The following is a 25,823-nucleotide window of genomic DNA, read 5'->3' on the forward strand; positions in this document are numbered from 1 at the left end:
CTCTGCTGCCTCCTGATGAGGTCTCTCATGTGGGAGGTCTGAGGTCTGGATACTTCTCTCTTTGCAGGGAGCCTTTCTGTGGTCCAGAAACTATCCAAGAAAATGTAATATAACCACTAAATTTTTATAACTTGCTTTTAATTCGTGATGTTATCAGTGCTAGTGAACTTTTAAATCCAGATGTGGAGTTTATTTTTGCAAAGAAAAAAAAAAAGCCTGTGATAAGATTGGCTGTAATTATTCCCTTAATATGTTCAAAGTCCTTGGTTCTTTTACACATGCAGACAGGCATGCTCAATTATACAGACACAGACACATATATGAAACTAATACTATTGATGTCATGGGGATTTAGCAGCTATCTTCCCAGCAGGGACAAGCATCAGGCACATTGTACAACTCAAACCATTCTTGCTCCTCCTGAGAAGGCAACTGCTCAGATTGTCTGTTCTCAAGGGAATGGAATACTTTCCCTCTTGTTAGGCTGTGCTGAAGACGTCCCTGTTTTGAATACTTTTTTTCATCCAAATTGATTGTACAAAAATACTTTCTCCCTGCTGAGTTACTGAGAGAGCACATCTATTCCATCACTGTACAGGAGATGTAGTGAAGTAGCTCCGGGATTTTAATGCTAAGGGAGAAGGTTTAGATCTGGACATGATGAGAAGGGCAACATGATGAGAACGGAAGCATCCAGACAAAGACTGTGGTCTTGTAGAGATGTTGTTTAGCTCTCGCTGTTCTTACAATCTCCACACATTTGGAAGGGACCACCTTGTTCATAATGTCATATACATATTTGAATAACACATAATCCACTTATAATACTTTTTTTTTTTTTTTTTTTGGTCTATATCAGAGCATTCAATATTATTAAAACTTCTGAATATGCCAAGATGTGATTTGGTAAAGGCAAATAAGTATTTTAATATCTCTTCCTTTTGGCACAAAACCTCATGTTTGAGAGCTTTGTGGAAATCCTGTATGTTTTCATCACTTTTGATTCAGTAAAATGCATATTATTCCGATGCTTCTTTTTCTGTGGAAATACTCTGAGAAGGTGTAGAACACAACATGAGAGTGTCTATTTTTATGTTATGACCATCATCTGCAAAGGAGAAGTAACAGTCATTCATTATCCTTGTACTCAAAATTCATCAGGAGTAGTAAGGAGAGCTCAAGCTGAGACATTGTGCCAACAGATAGTGTAAAAAAAATCTGATCTTATCCAACATTAGCAAGATTCACATCTTACAAGGAATTGTGCTTACAAATGGCCTGCCCTGCACATGTAAGTTTTTGGAGTATGACTACACAGCAAGATAAGGGTTTATTATGCATGTACTTATTTCATCTATTTGCCATGGCTAACAGTAACAAAGAATATGGCTGAATAGTTCATAATAATACAAAATTCAAGGTCTTCTGAGACTTGGACTATCTTCTCTCGTGTTTAGAGCTTGTCGGTGCAGGCAATAACGTCTACCATCAACTTCCATAAATAACACCTTTTGATTTCTTTGCTAATCACTAATTTTCATGCAGATGAAGATGTTGACTGATTCACAGAATCATAGTCATTGGAAAGATGTCTAAGATCATCTTGTCTAACCCCCAGCACATCCGCACTATGCCCACTACCCATTAACTGTGTCATTCAGTGCCAGGTCCATATGGTTCCTGAACACCTCCAGGGACAGTGAGTTCACCACCTCCTTGGGCAGCCTGTGCCACTGCCTCACCACCCTTTTGGAGAATAAATTTCTTCTATATCCAGCATGAACCTCCTCTGGTGCAACTTAAAGCCATTGCCTTTTGTCCTGTCAAGAGATTCTTGTGAGAAGACTAACCAGGTTCGCTTCCAAAGATCAAGTACTCAGATCTGAGTGAATGTGCCTCTTGTATTATAATCTAGGAACATAATACATTCCTTCTAGAAGTGAATGAAGTTATTGGTTCTCTTAGCATAGTATCTGTCTATTTTATAATCTGTAGAAATTTTCCTGAGTCGAAGAGCTTTGTTTTGACTACAGCAATACAATTTTCTTTGAATCCTCCCACCAGTGAAGTCTTTTCAAAGTGTCTACTTGGAGACTTTCCCAATGCTACTTTAACATTTGATGTCTTCTATATATGGAAGGTCATTTATTCCACAAAAGTATGAATGACCAAACACAAGCAAAGTCATACTATTCCTATGTACCAAGTGTTAGTGCTCTCAGCACAAGCGCTACATGGGCCTCTGGGAACTGAACTCTGTCATTCTCTGCATTCATATGTGATGCCTAACATTTCATAAGATCGATAAGCCAGTCCACTTTTGAGTATATGGTAATAGCAAAATCTGAGAAAAAAAAAAAGCTATTAAGTCTTGTTTGGACTGTCCTGAGAGAGACTTAGAGGCTTAAATTTAGGTAATTTGGGCTTTCAAGTTAGCTTCCTAACTATTTTACTTTTCAATACCTTTATTCAACAGCTTTTGAGACAGAATGTTTTTCCTCATTCAGTGTCTTACTGCAGTCAGAAGCATTCATTTCCTTCCTTTGTAGTTACTTCAAATGTCAAAGAATATAGAGCAGAATTTGAATGCTATCTGCATCCCTAGAATAGGATTGGAGAATTATTTTACTATAATTCACCCTAGGCTTCTTTTTTATTTGTAATTTCAATTTAGTTAGGTTTTTTTTTTTTTTTTAATACTAATTCTGATAGTTACACTGATTCAGTGAATTCTCATTTTTTTAGCTTATGGGTTGTCTGAAAGATGTTGCTGATAATTAATCCTTTGTATTAGATGCAAAGGGTTTTGAGTAGACTGCTTGAGCATTTGGTGCACAGACATCTGTTGGAATTCCTAGCTGTGCATCCTGAAGGGTTCAGATACATATATTGCCACATTGTAACACCACTGTTACAAAAACAAAAAGTTATTTCTATAAAACTCATTGAGGAATGTGTAGAAGGAAGTTGCCATACATTGAAATAAAGCTTTTTTTCTTTTTTCTTTCCCAACTCCCCACCCCCCCACACCCCCCCTTCAAAATATTTATATCCTCTGGGTATTTTAGTATCCCCAAGTTGAAATGCATTGTCTCAGAGCTAATACCGATACAAAACTATTCTTGACACACATATGTTTCTGCAATTTAGTTCTTCCAAATAAGAGAAAAATCATCTCACAAGATTATTTTTTGTGTCCACATTCAAGACCATGTTGCATTAAATGCAAATGCTAGTACAGTAAGGAAAATCAGCTAACACTGAAGCCCATGAAGATTCAAATAACATTTCTGAAATGAGTGCAGTTGTACTCATTTTCCATTGAAGTAACTGAGAGCAAAATGCAACCTAATCTCTTCAATTGTTACTAATATTCTTTAATTTCTTTTCAAAAGCATAGCAAATGAGATAAAAGTTTAATTCTATCCAAGACCCTTATGGAACTGAAATACAGGAATTCTTTCCCTTTCTTTTCTTTAGCTTAAAAATTCATCAGAGCATTTTGGATGATTCCCAATATTTTTAGATCTACTTATTGGCTGATGGGAGTGGAGAAGTTCAAAATGTCCACACTGTAAAATCTTCAGTTAATATGTTTACGTCTTCTAATTCTAGACAATCCAGATCAGCACAGGGAACAGCTTGTTTTGAATCTCCTTCTATCTCCGTTTTTATTTTGTTTTGTTTTGTTTTATTTTATTTAACTTTATTTATTTATTTATTATTTTATTTATTTGTATTTTATATGAGTCTATATACTTTTGTTTGTGTTTGGTTTACTTTACAATATTTCAGTCTGCAGCCTTTCATTAAATGTATTAGAATCACAACATCTATTGCCCATGCAAAAATAAATCTGTAGCTTTACAACCTGAACCTCATACTATACCTATTATTGCATCAACCTCCTTCATTGAAAATTATTTTATATACTAAATTATTTACATTACTGAATATTTGCCATTTTACAGTTTATACTTTGTCAGAAATGGAAGACTGCTTTTTTTTTTTTTTTCCCAACCAATAAAGACAGACAACCTAGAAAGAAATTTCAGGAATATGTGTGGATCCAAGCCTGCAAGCATTTGAACATGAGTATCCCAAATGTTGAATCCTGGCTGTAATTTTTCAAATGTCTAAGGCATCTTTCATGCACTATGTGACCTAAAAGCATTTGGTGTGCATTCAGTAAAGATCTGTCTGAAAAAATCACACAGATGCTTTTACTGATGATACATTTGTGCAGATTTTCATAGTAATTGTATTCAGGTTTTTATATACTCCTTAGCAATGTAATTAATCCTTGTTCAGGCTAACATCAAAGTTTATACTTAATTTGAAGCATGTTTAATTTATTAAGAATTTTTTAACATTTGTTAAATTGATTTTATCATCACTGCTTCCCCATAAAACAGATCAAACTCTCAGTGTATGGATATATATGTATACGTTCTTCAACTTACTCATATCCAAAGCTTGAGATCCATTAGAACGATACTTAACTAGGACTTAACTAGAACTATACTTTTCATACAACTCACCGTTTTTTAAATTTGCATTTTATTTGGTAAATTTTTATATTTGCTATAAGAAAAGAACACATTTGACTGAAAAAGCCTTCTAGGGACATGTGATATAAAGGGATTCTATAAACCTGGGAACCAATGCTAAACAACAACCCATGTGTCATTCTATCAGAAGGAGTGTAGTGATTTACAGGAGGAGGCAGTGTTAAGGAAATCAACTTCATTTAATTTAACTGCATTTTATGAGATCATTTATCCCTCCAAAAAGTTCCCTTAAATCTTGGTAAATTAAAGGAAGGTTGGTCACCCTACTTGAACATTACTGTTTATAAACTTGGCATGCTCTCTTTATTATATCATTAACTCTGTTCTATTTTTGTGCTGTAAACTGCACTGCTTATGGTGCTTAGTTGTCCCAGACACTGCTCCTTAGTCCTCTCAGTTCTCAAGAGAGTGTCCTGATTCCATGGGTTCAAGTATATCACCTTGCAGCTTCTCGTCTTTGATGGACTCCTGTTTCTTCTATTTTCACATCCTTTTTCTGACCTTCCAGCAGGAGACATCTCTTCACCTTCTGAAGGAGGTGCTCGCAGCAAGCAGTGTTCAGTGCAAGTCAACTTCAAGTAAAACCTAGATCCTAGGGCTTCCTGGGTCTTAGATGAAATGTAGCACTTGCATAGAGTCGAGTCAATTATCTGTCTGTTTCTAGATCACAAGAATGTTTTAGATGAGGGTTACAGCTCATCTGAATGGTTCTGTATAGCCAAAGGGGCTCACAGGATTTTAATCCTGAGTGTCTAGTGAGCTCAGATATGACAGAGTTAGGCCGTCCTGAAAATCAGCAGAATAGATTTTTTTTTTTTTCTGGAAGTTTTAGTGGATTTTCAGTTCCAGAGGTGTGACTTGTCCATAATGACATGAACAGCTGTATTAGTCAGATGTTGCTGGAATGCTACATTTCTACTGTACATAAGGAATAGTGAAAGGAACATCAGAAAAAATTTAAATTATTCCCTTTTCTCTTTGGCATTCCACTGCCTATCAGCTACTCTCTGACCTTTTCAGTGTTGAGCATGCTAATAATTTTATTTGTAAGTCAGAGAAGCAAATTATTTATTTGGAATTTTTATTTACCACAAAATATTTTCCTGATTACTTTCAAACCAAGCTCTATGTAACTTGCTTAGCAATCTACAACATATGTTATGCAAATTAGAACAGAAACTCCTCTTTTCTATAGAACTTGCTTAAAACTCATTAATAAGACAGAATTTCTCATTCTTAAACTGGTCTTACTTAAATCTTTTTTTTTTTTTTAAACCTGTTACGGATTACAACAACTATTCACAATGCCAGTACAAAAACTGCATCTGGACAAAGAAACAGCTTAAATTTTCAGCGCTCTTATATAAACATGTTTTATTATTTTTTATGGCATTTTCTGAAACAATATTTTCTATTTTTCTATGTATGTATATATTTATGTTATGAAGATAATTTATCAGAAGTACAATACAGAAGGAAATAACAGATGAAATATAATTGAAAAATGCTTTTTTTACTAGGGACTATACAACTAGAGATTTCTCTGTGTTTCCAGTTCACCAGAAGCTTGTAAGAAAGAGTTTGGCACTCTGCAAAAACATGTAGGGGAAATCTCAAATTGGTACTTAGGTACTTGAATGAATATCTTACATCACTAAACCCACTAAGACAGAGACATTTAAATTTGCAATTGTTGTATCAATTATCCTACCTTATAATTTTCAGTATCTGCCAAATTTAATTGCAAAATTATTTTAGAAGAACTTGTATAGTCAGCTGAGGGAAAGTAATTCTAAGTGCTGTATTATAGTTTGTCAAACTGACTAAAAAATTCTGAAGTGAGAACAGAATATCATAGATATGTCTAGTGCAAAACAAGTCATTTTATACTGTTCAATACTAATTAAATTCTAAGGATTTGAGGGTATTGGTTGATGAAAAACTTGACACAAGTTGGTGATGTACACTTGCAGCCCAGAAGGCCAAATGTATCCCAGGCTGCATCAAGAGAATTGTGACCAGCAGGTGATTCTGCTCTCTACTCTGCTCTCATGAGACCTTACCTAAGTACTGTATCCAGTTCTGGGGCCTCCAACACAAGAACATTGAGCTGTTGGAGCGGGTCCAGAGGAGGGCCATGAAGATGATCAGAGAGCTGGAGCACCTCCTCAACAAGGACAGCCTGAGAGAGCTGGGGCTCTTCAACCTGGAGATGAGAAGGCTCTGGGGGGATGTTATAGTAGTCTCCCATTACCTGAAGGGGCCTCCAAGAAAGCTGAGAAGGGACTTTTTATAAGGGCATGTATTGACAGGATGAAAGGAAATGGTTTTAAACTGGAAGAGGGTAGATTTAGACTAGATATCAGGAAGAAATTCTTTACTATGAGGGTGGTAAGACACTGGAACAGGCTGCCCAGTGAGGTTGTGAATTCCAGGGTTCCTCCCTAGAAGCCTTCAAGGCAAGGCTGGATGGGGCTTTGAGCAACCTGGTCTGGTGGGAGGTGTCCCTGCCTATAGCAGAGGTTTGGAACTAGATGATCTTAAAGGTTCCTTCCAACCCAAACCATTCTATGATTCTATGATTCTATGAATTCTGTTTCTCATTGAAAGAGAATTTCTAACAGAAAACTATTAGGCATTTGAACAATGCATTTGAGAGAAAAAAATTATAAATGACTTTGTTCTTTGTAGATTGATTATGGTTGCTTTGTTTTATCCTTGCTAACGTTTCTCATTGCTGAGAGAAAATGCATTACAATGAAAGGAGAGGGAAAAAGTAGGGTCTAAATGTTAAAGCATGCCCTTCAGAATAAGAAGGTAGGAGTTTTTAATTGTCTATTTTTTGACTGACTGTAAATAGCACATGCATTTATTTGAACATTTGTAATACCATGGTCAGATTGCAATTTTACATTAATGGATACATAAAATTTTGGAAGCGTACGTTTACACCAGAATCCAGCTTGACTGAACATAAATCCTGACATCAGTCACTGGAAGGAGCACTGTTATCCTTTTGCTGTCTCTGGAATTTTCCTTTTAGATGTTTATCTTGTGTCTACTGCTTTTCTTTTTCTTTCTTTCTTTTTTTTTTTTTTTTTTAATATAATTGCTTAACTATATATACTGAAAAGTTGACACTCTAAGTTGCTTACTTACATTTTACTCAACACAAGTTTGTAGAAACTATAACTTTACCATAAAATTAACAAATGGAGTATGCTAGCACTCAGTAAATATGTAGATTTATATTTAAATATATTTTAAAATGTCATTGTAGAGATTTGCTATCCATGTATATTTAACTCCCACATCTGACTAGCACTTAAAAATGTGATGTTGTTGAAAAAAAAGGTTTTGCTAAGCAACATATGACTGACTTTCTTATTCATTTACTCTAATGACCACAGTGATTGCATATTTAACCTGCTGCAGCTAATAGGAATGTTGAATATCTCTTTAGTATTGCCACTTCATCCTCCACTTCCATATTTTGTATTTCTTAATAATCCTGCCCTCTTCATTTGACAGTGAATTCTAACCTCTGATGCCAGGAAATGACTCAATAAATCAACAGTACTTTGATCTGCAGAATTATGGGATTTCTCTTCACGATAAGGAAAAAATCCAGGTAAACAAATGAAAACTCTCTAGAGGACTCTTCAGAAGATACATTCTTGGTCTATGCAGAGAAAATTCTAAAGTTTTTTAAGTACAGAAAAGGGTGAATGTTACATTGAGTTTTATCTAGTTTTTATACTGGAATATTAGCACAAAATTTCTCAGAAATATTAGTATGTGTCTAATGGAGTGAAAAGTTCATCAGAATATAAAGCTATCTATTACTAAAACACTTTTGCCAAGCCCCTTTCCAGAGAGATATATGTTTTTCATAAGAAATCAGGAGTTGGACAAAACAAGCAAGGTCAGGGCCCTGCCTTTAATTATGTGTCAACTGAAAGAAACATAGAATGTGTTATTTAATACATTTTATTTGACTTAAGTAAACAGGGTTTACTTAAGCACAGGGATGTGCCAACACTGGAAATGGGATCTTAATTACATTCCATAAAATCAACATTTTTTAAACTTAGTTAAGTAGATGTAAGCAACCATTCTTTAAACTATCTTGACTCACTCAATACATTATGAATAAAATTAATCAGTCCATGTGCAAATTAACACCCCTCCTTTCAGTGTTCCCCTTTTATTATGAGCTAGAGACTGGGAGATGGTTCAAAGAAGACAAGAATGACTGTCAGATCTAGTCTGCAAGATATATTGAACATGCAAGCTAATAGTCCAGAAGAACAAATGTTTTGGAGGTTAGCCATGTTTGTCACTACCCCTAGAGGAAAGAATCATTTGTTTAATTCCACCAGGAAAAAAAACAACAACAAAAAACAAAAAACAAAAAACCCAAAAAATCTGTATCAACAGTCAAGTATGAACAGAAACGCAGTCACTTCTAAAAGTTTCAGATTCTAACTAATACAAAATCCATAGGATTTTCAACTATTTCAAAGAAAATGCTATTAATAATAAAGCTGAGTGATTAGGTTGTAATGAATTATTTAGACAATGAATGCCACTTTTTGAGTGGAACATTTCCTATGAAAAAAAAATTGAAATATTTAAGCTATATATGTTGAAGCTATTTATATATGCTATATTCAGTGAAATATTCTTGCTCTATAGACCATGTGAAAGGAAAATTTCACATTTGAATAGCTACTCAGGGAGATGAAATAGTCCTTTGTCTTATTCAAATAGTATATGTAACTAATGAACAAATAATACATGTCAAATTGTGACTTCTTGAGTTAAAAACACAGCAAAATTTATATACATTCTCACTGTATGTGCAGATATTGCAGTTATGAAAATATTTTTTAGAATTCACCATTCAGTAAAAAAAATGAACACTGATGTCATTTTTATTAAAAAGAAAGTTGACAAATCAAGTCACAGATTTTGTAATTCCCCCTTAAAGCATACAGTTTAGAAAATGGCTACGTAATGGAAACATATCTGCATTCTCAGTCCTTTCACATAAAAGAAGAAATATACTAAGAAGGAGTCTTTCCCTTTTTGATTTAGCAAATAATGAGGAGATGAGTGGCCTTTTGTAATTTCTTTGCAAAATATCTGACCTAAAATTCTCGACTTGGCTTCTGCTTCCTCTTGCAACATATGCATATAATGTTGCATTTCAAAGATGTTCAGAAGTCCTCAAAAGCATCAAAACCACAATAACATATAAAGGAAAACCATCCTTATACTCATTTTCTGTATAATTCTTAGACACAACGTGCCTAAAGTGATCTATCCAACTGTTTGAATGAGGATATTGTTACACAAAGCCAGCATTGACTGAGGCCAATCTGCAAAGGCTAATTTGCGTTTTCTTATCCTTCAGACAGACCTCTTCAGTGTCTATAAAAGTCTGTAAATGACCACAGTCTGCAGTTGGAAAAGCCTGATGACTGGCAAGAGACCCAGTGAGGACTGAATAATCAAGCTGTGCTATTAAAAGGTACAAGACATCAATCCCAAATCACTAGGATGATGCAAATCAGTTATTGTATTTTTTAATGTACATTCTTTTAAATTAACAGCTTTGTTCATGCTTTGTTGCTAAGTGAAGATAAGCCAGAACAGGGGAGAAGCCACATTCCAAGAGCCTATTTCTGTAATTGCCAATAAAATCTGCACTGTCCAAGCTGGCGAGCAAAATTATCTGCTTTGCTTATTTTCTTCTTTCTCTTTCTTGTGAATAATATTGGAAAAAATGTTTTGGTTATATGATACATTTACATATATGGAACAGTAAAGTAAACTTTCTCTGTCACTGTTTGTGAAAATCCTTTTTTCTTTTTCCTAATTTGCTCCATTTCTATTACTCTTTATTTATTTATTTATTTTTCTCTTCTCTCACGTACTATAAGTAATCACTGAGAAACTGAATTCATCTTGGAACACCTTCAGGATTTACAGAGATATGTATAATTAGGATATATATATATAATACAAATGTATAATTTTAAACTGTAATCTTATACAGACTATAATTTAAATGCAACTTCAGTAATATGACTGCATATTTGTATGTTTCTCAATATTAAGCAGTAAACTTTTGCTCAGAAAAAAAAATATTTCTAATAGAAGAATGGGCAACAGCAAAAGTGTGAGCAATATAATGGAAAAAAATATTTCACATGGTGTTACAATAAGTGAAGATGTATGTATAAAATAACTGTAGCCTAAAACCAAGTTTCAGTTTAAGTAGATGTGTATAAAGGAAAATGAAATACAGGGTTGTATGATAAAGTCATACAAACATAAAACATATACTCTCATGTTTTATACGGTGCTTCATCCAACGGTTTTAAAAAGTCAATAATATGCAATTTATTATTGCTGGGTTTTTTGTTTGTTTGTTTGTTTTTGTGTGTGTGTTTTGTTGTTGCTGTTGTTAAGAAACAAAGGCTTGGACTAGGTAGAATTGCTACTGAACAGATCAGTGAAGTCAGGTGAATTCCAGCGTACATGAGGAAAGGTAGAGATGATTTTACATATATTCTGTTCTAGCTATTTACATAAATGCTACCACTATTGTGCTATGATCCAAGAACTGTTGTACTTAGACTTCTTCTAACTCATTTCTGACTTTTCAGTTTTTCTCCCAAAGTGCGTCCAACAGTTTACATTGGATCCTAAATCTATACCCTTAATTCTGCAACCTGACAGTTTTGATACTGTTCCAGATACACTGATGTTTAAGACTTTAATCCACCTAAAGAATATAGAATATATTCTATTACGAGACTGAGAATTTAAGTTGATAGTACATACCTCTACAATATTTCCAGTTGGTGTACCTGTGAGCGAATGCATTTTATATATGCATCAGCTGACTGACATATATGTATTTTCAGTGTCAATATCAGAATAATCTTCCAAGTATCATTCACTTAAAGTGGAACTGGATGTTGACAACATCAGATGACACTTGGCTTGGTGGACTACAGATGGCTCTTTGTGGACTGCCTAAGCTCATCCTTGTTTCTTCTGAATTCTCTGTTTTTACTGAATACAAGTGTCTCACTGAGACAGTGCAGTGCAACCTGATGCAGAGAAAAGGACAGGGAGAAGTATAAGCCTCATTATTCTTTGCAGTACCTGCCCTGTTTCAAGTATGCAGGAACCGGGAAATATTCATAATATATTCAAATTGCCTATCGTTAATTTTCTTTTCACAGTAAAATAGTACAAAGTGGTCCAGATATCTTCTACCATTACACAGACAGGCAGCATTATCTACTTCAAAGTCAAGTTTCCTCAGATAAGACTGAGATCAAATTACTTATTTGAGACAACAAATAGACTAGGTTGAGGTTTAGAAACACGTGGTGTTACACATATGACTGTGAGTGATAAAAACACTTGGGGTCTATGTTTTAAACATGAATGTGGGACATTTTAATACATCCAGATGTAAGTATGTTGAGGTTTTTTTTTTTTTTTCTCTCTCTAAGACTATTTTTTGTCTACTTCTCCTATATTACATGGCCAAGAAAGAAGTTCTTCTTCTGAAAAAATATCAGTCTATTAAAAAAAGATATCAAAATTGCACAAGAAACCAAAAGCAGAAGCTTCAGATGGAAGACCTTCAGGCAGAGTATATGGTTAGAATCCAGGAAGATATGTAATTCCACAAAGGCCAAAACAATTTTTAAAATACCTGTTGAACCTTGAGCATTTATTAATCTTATAAAGTTATAAATAATTTAAAGAAAAGATGGTGAAACCCATAGGAACTGAAGAGCTGTGCTGATTTGTGGTAAGCTTTGCATTATGTGTTTGCATGTACAAAGGCCTCTGGATATCTGAAAGTGTGCTTTGTGAGAGAAGCTCTGAGAGTGAGATGCACAGTTTTGCTGAGGACCATGTAGAGATGTCTCTGTTGCTATAAGAATTTTCTTAGTGATAAGCAATATATGATGCTTAGCTTCTTTCTTATCCGTTCCATGTTCATGATCTTCCCTTGACTGGAAGTAAATGTGGTGGCACTAGAAGGGGGACAGAAGAACAAATATGCCAGCACAACCTGTCTTCCTGCACATGGCACTTAGACAGGAAGATGAACTGTAGTTGAATCCAAGCCATCCATGCTCCTAGGATACATCCATGGCTAAAATGTGTCAGGATTTTCCTCTTTTCTGTCTGTGTAAGCATAGAGACAAACTACCAGATCCATTTGTCCAGGGGGACAAAATTCACAATGCTGAGGTCTGTCCCAATAAAAGGAACCTAGAACCAAATATTCATTCAAAAATGTTACTTCCTAGATCCTACTTTTGTTTATTATTAGCTACAGTAATATACGAAGGCTGCTCTGAAAGCAATGCCTACTATTTTTACTAGGTTGGCCTACAACATCAGAGGTGGACATTGGTGGTATGGCAGTAGAGGTTGAACCTTCTCGCCAATATCCCGTTACATTCTGTTGCCATGCAACAGATCTCAGCAGAGAGGAAGTCTGATAGAATGATGTCTGACGTGGAGGTGTGTATGAAACAAAGCTGTGTCATTTAATTCCTTCATATAGAGAAATATGCACTCGATGACACTCACTGACACTTGCAGAATGTTAATGGAGACCAAACAGCGGATGTAAGCACAGTGAGGCAGTGGCAACAGCAACTCTGCTTGTGCAGTTTTATGAGCATGGCATGCAGACTCTTCAAAAGCACAGGAGAAAATGCACTGCTAATGGTGGTGACTGTGTTGAAAAACAGCGTTTTGTAGCAGAGAATTTGCTCTATCAAATAGCATTATTGGGCTCTTTGTATCTGTTGTAGTTTCCATGGAAATAAATGATAGGTATTATTTTGAAGTGACCTACGTAATCCACTTTGTAGGTTATGCTATTATAAATAACTCTCAATAGATAGTATGCAAAAGATGTGGATGTTTACATGAACTACAAATGAAATATACAGACTATGGAATCTTACTGTAGGTTAAGTAATTAATCTTTGCGCTATCTGTATTTTCAGATTAGCTCACACTGTTGAGTAAATCCTAAATGCTTTACTCTGGCACGTTTCCTTTGATTTCAATAAGAGACTGTCAGACAAAGATTTTGTTAAAAGTGTAAGTGCCTCAGTGTTTAATATCCTCAAGTGGATTTTATTTCTAAAGGAGTATGTATTGCTTTATGAATTTTTAAGTTTCCACGCTAATGTGATTAAGAAGACACAGATTGAACTATATGTGTGTGTCTGTGCAAACATCACTTCTGAAAACAATTTCATTACTATTTGGGAAAATATAAAATCTTATTTATTTGGCTTCTCAAATATATAAAGCAATGGTGTTTTTGTTTGCTTTTATTTTTTATTTTATTTATTTATTTAATTTTTGCCTAGGGCTATGACAAAGGGAAAAGGACCACACTACCTTGTCATGGGAAAAATATTCGTAAGCACAGGAAAGTCAGAGACTGACTGTCATCTGTGGATCTTGCTTAATTGACATTTCTTCAGTAGCTTTATTCTACAGTTTCACCCAATTATGATCTCCTTTTATGTACCTGTTGTGAAAGAGGAATTGTGGTATACCAAGAAAAACTGATCAGAAAATAACTACTTTCATTCTTAAAGCATTGCCAGGCAGGTTACTTTGGATATACTTTCAGTTATCAGAGAGAACAGAAAGAACGAACATGTTCTTTTCTATTATGTGTTTCTTTCTGCATTCAGTTATGGTGTCTAAAGCGACTTGCAGATTGGTATCTGACTTTTTTGTTTTTGCAGAAGGTGACCATATATTTGTTTATTACACATGAATCATTTGAGATCTCCTGGTGATGTACGCATCACTGCTAGATGCTGCTAGACACAAATTACAGTCTAAATGAGGCTTTTTACTTTGACTTTTGAGTTAACACTATGTTATTCCATCTGCTGACATCCTGTCACCTCCTGGTATAATCTAAAATAGTGCAATATAATAATGGATTTTAGTATAATACTGTAATGCTTTAAAATAAAATGTATCTGAGAGCTTAGATGACGACAGGTGCTGATCAAAGTCTTGAAAAAACAGCTCATATTTGCAGCAATGCACAAATGTCAGGAATGTGCCCTGTACACCAGCTACCAAAGTATTTCCTGGGAGGGTCTCAAACACCTCATGTACGATAGTGAATGCTGAGTTGTACAAGGCATTTGCAACTTTTTTTCAACAAGATCCTGTTTGAAAGCATAAAATAAATTAAACATTATTTCATAGTATCCAATGGGACAATGAACAATATACACAATGCTCCTGTAATTAAAGAATGCTTTTGGTTCTCCTGAAAGTTCTTTTTCAGGAATAACAGGAAAATACTTGGTTAAACTGTATAAATTCTAAATCTGTTTATTTCCTGTTTGCATTGCTTACTCTTGTTTTCAAAGTGCAGTAATACAGAATCACATATCTCTATCCTTTGAAAAAAGCATAGAAGTAAGAAAACTAGAAGACACAAGAGATACCAGAAGTCAACTTATGATTCAGTGTCAAGCTTATGTATCACCTTCCTTTTGTTCACTATAAAATGTTCACTGTAGTGACAGACCAGATAGACAAATTTTAGCCAAAACTTGCACAGTTTCATTCAAATTCAAGAAGATTTTTAGATTGTGTTGTCTAATCCAAAAATGTCTAGTCATTTTTAAAATAAGTTAGACATACTATTGCAATTCCTGTACGTTTTTTCACAAACTTTTTTTTTTTTTTTTCCTGTGAAAGTGCAGAGACATACTGACCTTTTTTTCTGGACTTAATCTATCTGATTTGTGAATGAGGTTAGATTCAGATATGCCTGTACAATTTTAAAAAGAAAAGGTTGTAGACGAAAGTAAAAATATTATGTCTGAATACCAGGATCTCACTGGCTTCCAGAAGGCAAGGGACTTTCCATTTGTCCTTTCTGTGAAAGGGAGACTGAGAAGAGGAGGCAAAAGGGAAAAGGATAGGCAAAAAAGTCTTATGCACAATATGATCATTACACCAATGTCCAGGGTACTCCTATAGGCACCGTGGGCATCTTATGTGGGGTTAATTCTTTTAGCTCCAATTCCTAGATGAAATTTTCCTACATTCCAAGACCTGTTTCCACTGTACTGCTTAGGATTCACACTGGCTTACACTTCTAGAAACGCTGAGCTGTTAAAGGTCGCAACATTGCCTAAATAGCACCAGTAGTGCTTTGTAAAACTTTTCTGACTAAAAGTGTTGAGAAGATGATATATGGACAAAAAATTCTGGCATAGAAGCATTTACACCACACTGAAGCAAAGTTTGTTGCATTCTGACATGGATATATCCAAGGCAATGTTTGCCCTCCTATAATTACTTGGCTTTAGCAAGTGGGATATAGAGGTTATGTTTCCAATAATCCTTTGGCACTGCTGAGTGCCTTCTTTTTTCCAACTGTCTGGGAAAAAGAAAACAAAAATAAAAAGAAAAAAAAAAAAAGCAGAAACTGACATCTAAATTATTTACCATTTTTTTTAATAAAGAAAATGGTCAGAAAAGTCTAAATTATACATTTTTCTTAAAAGATATTCAGAAGAGATAATGTTAATAAAAACTAAGCAAAATTTTCAGATGTAACCTTCTTTCAACATGTTTCTTTCTTCCATAGGTGATTGTGGCTGGATATATTTAAAAACAGTTTGAGTGATACAAGAGGCAAGCTTGTTCTTTTTACATTCAAATATATGCTTCACAAGGTACAACTTCATTCTTTCATCTCTTTTACGATTCAGTCATATTTTATTGAAATTTCGTCAGTGTCTCTTTGTCACAGATCCTGCCAAGCATGCTCAAGCAGCTGAGATGAGAGGTTGAAAGAAAAGTGACTGAACAGAATTTTAACTAGGGACAGACAAATATCAGATGGTTTGTTTCATATTGTGAAGCAAAGTACCTGAATCTACCATCTCTTTGAACAGTTTATCCAAGCATTAACGGAGTGTTCAGCCTGATTCCACAGTGGTATCCAGTCTTTCAGAGCAGAAGGTATATCTCAAGCTGTGCTGAGTAATTGTGAATAACAATAATATTTTCAAAATAACAGATAATTAAAGTATGTATTTGACATTCTGGAAAGCAGAAAAGGACTTTGGTTTCTGTGTTTACCTCTGAACACATTGCTGTAATTCTGGTCTAAGCAAACCTAAGCACTTGTTTTCAGACAGTTCTGGCAATTGCAGTGAATTTTTAATCTGCTACTAAACAGGAAACAAGTCAATCTTCAAAAGTACAGGTATAGAGGAGAAAAAAAATAATAAAAGAACTACAACTGAGTATGAAATGTTCAGACCATGTAATTAACTCACATTATTATGAAATTGCAGGCATTGGTATAGCTTTACAGTTTAAAGACAAAAGTAAACCTCTAGATATACTACTATTTCTTTATTTGGCTCAATGCATGCTGTTTGTTTGTTTGTTTGTTTGTTAGAATCACATAAATCAGGTAGCATTTGGAAATCAGTTAGGAATTCTTGCGGAGAAATTGATGCTGACAGTATGTTAAATGAGTTTCATGGTGGGTCATAGTTTCAGACAGTGAAGAGAAAGTTTTTATTCTTACATTTGTAGCAATATGAAAACCAGGAGAATGAGTGTATTATTTTGGCAAGGATTAACATACTACAAAAGAAAATGTCCCCCTGTGGATGAAAACTGTCTTTGTATGATTGTATGTGAATGTTGTGCTCTGGCGAGCCTTACTACCCAGTAAGACTAATAGGATAATGTAGTCTTAGTGAAAAAAATCCTAAATGAACAAGGAAAGATTGGTGATGAAATCTTTATCAACACTGGCTTAGGCTTCTGAGTTAAAAATAAAAGGAAAAGTAAAAAAAAAAAAAAAAAAAAAGACATTGGAAGTCTGGCTAATAAGACATCTATGTACTTCTGAAACTGAATCTTATAAAGCATATTTCGTGGGAAGCCATATTTAATGTTGCGTGGATAACTTGTCTTCTGGCATTTCTTAACTTTCAAGTGCTTCATTTCACAATTTATATAACATTCTTTTAACATAAGTGGGTTTAGTTTTTGTTTGTCTTTGGTGGTGAAAGAAGAAGAGGTGGTGCTTCTCTGTTTTACGCACCACTTATGTAGAAACATTTGTATAGTAAATTGCAGAGCCATACAATGTGTTCACACATCTGTGATCACAGCACCTGCTCCCTGCTCACCAACATACCCCTTCTGAAACTTAATCTAACATTTTACTCTCATACAAATTTCAAATAGATGCTATTTAGAAGCCCTTTCCTAAAGGCATATACTCTTTTTTTTTCTGTTCTGTTCTTGTATATCAGATTATATACCCAAAGAAGAGTAAAGACCTAAGAAACTTGATTCTAGACCAGTAACAGAATTTCTGAGAACCAAAATGTCAAAAGATTGGCATGGTTCACTAACCAATACAACTGAAAATGGAATTTCAAAATCAAAGGGAAAAAAGGAAAATTTTCTTGGTTCTTAACAGGACAAAGACCATTTCATGCTCTTGCAATTCTGAACCTTGTTTTCCTCAAGAACATTATTATACTTAGAAGCAATGAATTTTCTTAAAGGTGAATGCATTAAAAGTAATTTAAAGGGAGACTCAGAATGCTCTACTTTTTACAGAATTCTATACTGAGTCCTAATACATGTGTGCAAACGTTATTCTTTAGATTTTGGAAATTAAATATATACATATTAATATAGTATTGTCCTTTATTAGAGCAAAAATGAAAAGCTCTTCAGAATGAAAAAAAACAGAATTCAATTAAGTTCCCAAGAGATGCATATTATCATGTGTTTTTTGGTGTACACTGTATAATGCATGCCATACATACACATCTGTCTTTTCCTTAAAGCTTTCATTACTTAACTCTTACACAAATTGAATTAAGTTTATATCTGTGCCATAATTAATAGTGTCTAACATGGTGGGTTTTGAATGCCATCTAATTTGTATAACAGCATATACATCATGTATCTCCTTTTGGAAACTTAACTTTTATTAACACTTATTTACATTTTATTAACTGATTACAGGTCTTTCTCATGTATCTCATTATAGATTTCTGTTCACTGGAGGATCTATAATTTCTATGTAAGACTTATTTATAACTGAACATTGCTTTCACATTGAAACCAAAGGTTAGCCAAGCAATTAACATTGTTTTCAGTGTGTATTCTTTCATACATTATTCTATGTCATCAGTGGTACAGTTTCGGAAGATAGCTCTTGGTGGTCTCATTCAGTGGCAGTTCTGGTAGTGCTGGAAAATTAATGTTATGGGGTGGAAATTTTCACGGATCCTTCATCCATTATGGAACAATTTTTCAAAATATAGAGCACTTTGTAAGTCAAACAAAGCAGAATTATGGTTTGGTGAACTGCAGTCCTGAGTGCATTATAGTTTATTTTTCTGATGAAAAAATAAACGATTACTTTGACTAATAACTCCCATGGAATGCAGGAAAAGATTACCATTAGGTATTTCTTGCCAAAAGAAAGTGATATCATGATACTCTTAAAGCACACAAAAAAGATCTGAATTTACTGGTACATGAATAGGTTTTTAGGCCTGGCATGTGTCATTACTGTAAATTTTTTAAACATTCAGAGTAGTCGAGAACCAGTTTCATTTTTCTTCTAGAAAAAAATGTTGTTACTCCTTACACTCTGGGCTCGATCCAGGAAGAATCTGTAGTTCTCATTGACTTAAACAAGGACCACAGGAACTCAGCACCTTCTGGGTGAACTCATTTAGACAAGTTATCTGTGGTTAAATGTGTATGTGCTCTTTTTGTACAAATGGAAAGAGAAATAAACTTTTCATTTTGCATACAAATGCTATGTTATGCATTCCCAAAGGAAGAATGGATGTCAGGGGGAAGTTCTTTGTGAAAAGAGTGGTGAGGTGCTGGAACAGGCTGCCCAGAGAGGTTGTGAATGTTCTGTCCCTGGAGGTGATCAAGGCCAGGTTGTATGGGGCCCTGGACAAACTGGTCTAGTATCAGATCCGGAGGTTGGTGGCCCTGCCTGTGGCAGGGAGGTTGGAGCTTAGTGATCCTTGGGGTCCCTTCCAACCCAAGCCATTTTATGATTCTTAGAAATGACTCTGTATAACTCATCAACATTTATCTCATAGGGTAGCTCTAGAAAATACATTTTAGTATATTCTCCTGCCAAATGTTAAAGAAACATCGAGTGATAATTATGTTTCAATGTGTATTGAACTGTGTTTGTCAACCTATTCTACAGAATAAATCAGTGAAGATCTTCTGCTTTCTGACTAATCAAGTAGAACACATATTTTGGAAAGGACTGTTATCTTGTGCAATTTTTTTGGAAAAAAATTCTGGGTTTTAGTTACATGTTACGTTTAGTTGCATTTAGTTAATGGTTTTAAACTAAGACAGGGGAGGTTTAGGTTAGGTAATAGGAGGAAGTATTCACAGAGAGGGTGGTGACACACTGGAACAGGTTGCCCAAGGAGGTTGTGGATGCCCCATCCCTGAAGGCATTCAAGGCCAGGCTGGATGTGGCTCTGGGCGGCCTGATCTAGTGGCTGGCGATCTTGCACATAGCAGGGAGGTTAAAATTCAGTGATCATTGTGGTCCTTTTCAACCCAGGCCACTCTATGATTCTATTATACATTTCCAATAGAGTTCTACCCTGGTACAGTTCTGCTTTTCCCATTGTGATACAGAAAGAGCTTGAGCACCTCTAAAAATTAGTAGGGATATTTATTTAACTACTTAATATTTATTTGGATGTCAACATCTATTTTGAATATTCTGTTCATTGTTTAAGTAACTGAAGGCTTGGATGATTGCAGGAAACCACTAATTTTTGCTAGGAGCAAAAATTTTGCTAGGACATGGGTTCTCTAGTGATGACTGCCCAGGCATAGTAGAGCAGCATATGAAGAATACAGGAGTTCTAAGTGTAAAGCATCCATGATACAAAGACCAAATTGATTAGTAAAGTAAACTAGTATATTGAATGCATGTCACTACAACTTTTCCAATATACATGCACATGTAGAAGTCCCATTATGTCTGGGAGAATGGGTTATTCTTGAGTTAATGTAGGGAGCAACCACTGTGGAGGGAAAAAAATTCCCCTTTGTTCTTATAATATTTGTACAGTAATGTTTACAAAATAATCACCTAGAAACATAAATAGAAAGAAGATTCCTCAAGTTTCAATGACACTAGCCCTGGAGCTGCATGATTGATAGATATGGCCCTGATCCAGCAAAGCATTTTATGCACATCTAACCTTCATCCTGCAGGTTGTTCATTGAAAGCACTACATGCACAAGTAAAGCTAAATGCATACTTAACTTGAGATCTTTTCTGGACTGGAACTCAAGTTATTAAGAATTGAGCTTGAAATCATGGAATAAAAAGAAATCTGAACAGTTGTAATGACGCTAGTTTCTCAACAGTCAGTACTGCCTGCTATAAGCTTACACAAACCAGTGTTTCCATTTCAGAATACCTATTTAAGCATGAAGTTTCAAATCCTATTAGGAAAACATCAAAGTGAAATTGTAATTGTCAGCCCTGTACAAAAAGGTTTGAAGTAACTACAGTAAATATTTGTTGTCTTAAATCTCAAATTTTATGCACCAGCTTTGTTATTGTGCTGTATCAGTTGCCAAGGTTAAAACATGGCAGAATATTTGCACATAAAAAATGTTGTATTCATTTTAAAGGGCTAAATCTATATACTGATTATCATTGTTTGAAGAAACAGAAGTACAGTGCTTTAAACTGTAACCTTCATAAATACTTCTACTTAAATAGGAACCTCAAAATCCTAAAGCAAACAAAAAAATGATTATATGTACAGGAATAATGCCCTTATCACAATGGGATAACAAACACAGTGGTTAGTAGCATCTGAATAGTGTAACAAGAATGTTTATAGTAAGATGATTAAAGCCAAAACATGATGCTTCATGAGCATACTGAATTCTTTGTTACGTAAGGACTTCAGAATAGTTTCCAGATATTTATACTAGTAAAGCTACTTTTGGAAGGTAAACCAGTCCTAAGCTTTAATAGAGTATATTTGTCAAATTAGGAGTCATAATATGACTTGAAGACAAAAATTTATAACAGATAATTCTGACAAAGACAGGAAAATATTTCTTGGTTCATTTAGTTTTTTTGCTTAAATTTAATTCTTTGTTGTACTTCATGTCTCAGCTCTTGCTCTTTGTAAACAGGTCCTCTTTACTTAGCATGATAACTCTTCAAAATTTGCAGGTATTTAACTTCAGGCGGTTGCTTCTTTTTTATATTAAGTTATCTAATTTTATATTTTAAAATAGTATGATATATCAGTCTTTTGCTAAAACTTAGTGCCGATTTACAAGATGCTGGTGACGTTTCTAAAAATAGGAACAGTTTTATGATTGTAACTTATTAAGTGGTCCACATGTTAATTGAGGTTACTGAAATGGTAAATTAAAACTTTCTGTGAGGAAATGATCTTTACTCCTTTAGTTTAGATCCTCCAGATCTTCCAGTAAACATTTGGCTAAGTTGTCTAATATGGTAAAAGTTAAACTAATTCGTTATTGTAAATGCATCTATTTCATTCTAAGAGCAATATGGTAAGATAATTATAAACAATAGTTATCAAATAAATTTACTAGAGTTCTGCTCTTCATATATGCCTTTAGATGCATGTAAGCAAAGTGTTCCACTTTTGCTATAAACCAAAGACATTTTAGATTCCATCACTCATCCATGACCAAGACAGCCCATTTGCATTTTGAGAAAACAAACTTGATAAGTGTAGTAGTGAAATTTGAATTGTCTGACTCTTTGCCTCAGTAATTTCCATCATCCTGTTAATATTACACTGCAATGTATTTTACTTAAAGCTCTTATTGCCCTATGAATTATTTTCTTATATGTGAACACAGGACCAATTCCACAAAATCTTAAAGTGAGGCATGAAGTATTCTTCTGAACTTTGTATAACTGATGGCTAAAATGTCTCAATACTTTGAGACTACCACTGAAATCTGAGGAAAGACCTTCATTGTCCTATGTGTATCCTACCTTCACTTATATCACATTAAGCTCCACAGATAGGCCTCTGACAAGTAGCCTATAACATAAACTACTTTTGTACATATTTTGATGTTATTTTCTTCTTTTTATTATAAGTCCAGGGTTATCACTTTATGACATGATATTGTACGGTGACAAGTGTAATTAGACAATAGACTACAAAAGCATTCAATAAATTAGAATAAAAAGCTAGCTATCAGATAGTAGGGACACGGCACTTTTTCCTTCATATTTTAATAAAGTCTTTCACTGCTTTTCTATTCCAACCATTTGCATGCCTAGCGAACACAAAATTTACTTTGTTATTTGTAGTCATTCAAAAAACCTGTTATAAAATCCATTTGCAGTTGCTTACGGTCATTCAAACAAATTAAAGTTAGGTAAGTGAAAGAATGCATGTCCCATTTTGAAGACAGTTGTAGCGTATGAATATAGTACAAATTAAAAAGTGTGTTTTTAAAAGAAATTAATTATATAACTAAGTCATTCAGTATTCTACAAAAAAATGAATTCCTTATAAATGTAGTTGTGAGAGGTGGCTGAAATAGCAAGTGTTCATTATTATAGAAAAAACGTACAAATTAAGGATTTTATTTCTGATAAAATATTTCTCCCTTGTAATTTTAGTAAGTCTTAAACTTTGCTTTTAATCATCTACATATGGTTTTGTAGAACTATTTTAAACTCATACTATTTTTCAGTATGTGACAAATCTTTTTCTGTGCTTTAAACCTCTATTAAAATAAATAAATAGTATCAATATATTTTTTTTCTACAATAATGGAGTGTCACAACACAATCATGATTAACTTTCAGTCCTACCCTAATGACAGAACTTGTTCCTGTGCACAGAATGCAGGAGGAGGAATTAGAAATGATTAAAAAACAAAACTGTTCTATTTCTTATTTCTATATCTTTCTAAACACTTGTAGAAAAACACAGATAAATAAAAGTCATAAGCAAATGAGCAAAAACTACACCACAAACCAAGTCTTTTCTGTTTACATTTTGAAAATCATTTCCACCCAGTTATCTTTGGCTGTGTGTGCAAGCTCTGTTCCAGTGAAACTGTGACATTAAATCCTACAGTAATGGGTACCAGGCTTTTACATTTTTATTTATTTTTATTTTTGATTTCATACTTAGAAATTTAGTCATGAGATTTTGATAAAATTTCTAGCTCTTGAAAATTACATAAAATTAGTATGAATGAAAACAAATCAAGTGCATATAAAATTTACACATATGTTGGAAAAAATCCTATCCAGTGGTTTTGATTAGCATCTTAAATACATGTGTATTATGAATTAAGTCAATCACTGAAAAGTTAACGTTGGCTAGATTTTCGCCATCTTATAGCCCATGTATTTGACTTTTTGGAGGGAAGTCATCTGCTAGTTACCAGTATGGAGAATGTTAAGTAGCCTTGTTAAGTCCCTGAGTGCATCAGAAGGCTTTAATGAGCCTGACTAGCATCATCTGGGGCATCCATCCACTCATACCCTTGGCCTCAGAACTTCATGATGATCTAAGAGTGCGTACACCAAACTGGTCAGTATTAGCCCTTGGTTCTCTCTCCTTACTTTCAGTCCTCAAATACTTATTCCCACATAAATGCCAAGGGTAAATTATTCTACTGAGTGAGTTGACTGACTAGTAAGACTGAGATGACGTTTAGATAGAAAACAAGTTGCACTGTCGCTTTAATTATTTTTTTTTTTTTAACTCCTTACATGGAGATTTTTGGCTTTTCCTAGCTTTTGAAGGTGTGGAGCCATTGATCCCAAATATCAGCTTTTTCTTAGCAGAGACTATTTTGCATGAACTCTGTCCTACATAGGCCCTTCTGTTAAATAGGCATTTCTATTTTATATATAAATTATTTATGTGCAGCAATTTCTATGTATGTTTATACAGTAGCAAAAGCAACAGAAGCCTGATCTATAGGAGTAGTGTCACTGAGTGCTATGCTAGTCATGAAAACTTTTCTTTGGCTGAAGTCACATTAGCACAGGGGATGCTGGGGATGGATTTTACTTTGGGCAAAAAATTCCTCTTTTGTATGTCTTAGAGTGCCAGCTTTTGATCTCTCAGAACAGACTGGGATACTGTATATCTTTTCACGTGTACATGCCAAACAAGACTTTGCTAGTAGGATGGCAAAAGTATCTTTTTTTCTTTCCTTTTTCCCTCAGTAATTTAACATCTCATCTCAAAGACAGCTGAAGAAAGGCAGTTATCTGCCTACCTCTGTATGTGGGGGGAATTGCTGAAGTATAAGATGGTAATGTATAAAATGGTCTGGAATTTTATATGTTAATTGGGGGATGAAAATGCTGGAAAATATAGAATTTTAAAAATACAGTTTTAGAAGTGACCTTTACTCAGTATTTGCGCTCATTTTTGTTGTGGGAGATAAATAACCTGAGACAAGGAAACTCTCATCAAGTTGTACAGGGAGGTCATAGTGTTTGAACGTGTGACATGTCCTCAGAAGAGATAACACAATATTTTTACAGTCTTACAAAATCATCACAATGAACTGCCACATTTAATATAAAACATTTCAATTGGTTCTGGTTCCAAGAGATTGATAGTGGGGAAAAGTTTGGAAGGTCAGTCTGAGCAAATACATGCCATATTGTGAATGTGCATTAATTTGAAATAAATAAGACTACTTTTTTGCCCTATACGGTGTATGTGCAGACACATCAAAATAAATTAGTAGTCCACATTTCCTAGAAACACAGTATTTTTCTATATACATTTTTCTGTAGGAAAGTCTAGGCATAGTTCATGTATTCTAACCTTTTTAGGATGTGTCTTGTGCACAGCTAGTGATTTTGAAGACTAATTGTCAAGGATTTTTTCTGTTGTGATCAATTTGAAATGTGAATATAGCGGACCCTTTTCACATATACTTTGTCATAAATACTAATGTATTTTTTAATAACCATTCAAAATAATGTAACATTTACTTTTGAAACCATTTCTACTCAGAATATGGTATGGAATTTTAGGATATTTAGCCATTATGCATTCTGTATTTGATAGTCACTTTCCTAAATGACAAATACTAGTA

General features: G+C 34.3%; 1 long non-coding RNA gene across 2 annotated transcripts in view; it reads left to right on the forward strand.

Moving 5' to 3' along the window:
* LOC107052668 overlaps window positions 1-25,823 on the forward strand; it is a 59,641-nt gene that overhangs the window by 19,558 nt on the left and 14,260 nt on the right. For both annotated transcript variants that reach the window (XR_006938518.1, XR_001465293.3), the window contains 2 exons: window positions 8,103-8,202; window positions 9,991-10,107. This is a non-coding gene — a long non-coding RNA (uncharacterized LOC107052668). The remainder of the gene's footprint in view (window positions 1-8,102; window positions 8,203-9,990; window positions 10,108-25,823) is intronic.

Source organism: Gallus gallus, chromosome 2 (assembly GCF_016699485.2).
Source record: "Gallus gallus isolate bGalGal1 chromosome 2, bGalGal1.mat.broiler.GRCg7b, whole genome shotgun sequence".
NCBI lineage: Eukaryota > Metazoa > Chordata > Aves > Galliformes > Phasianidae > Gallus > Gallus gallus.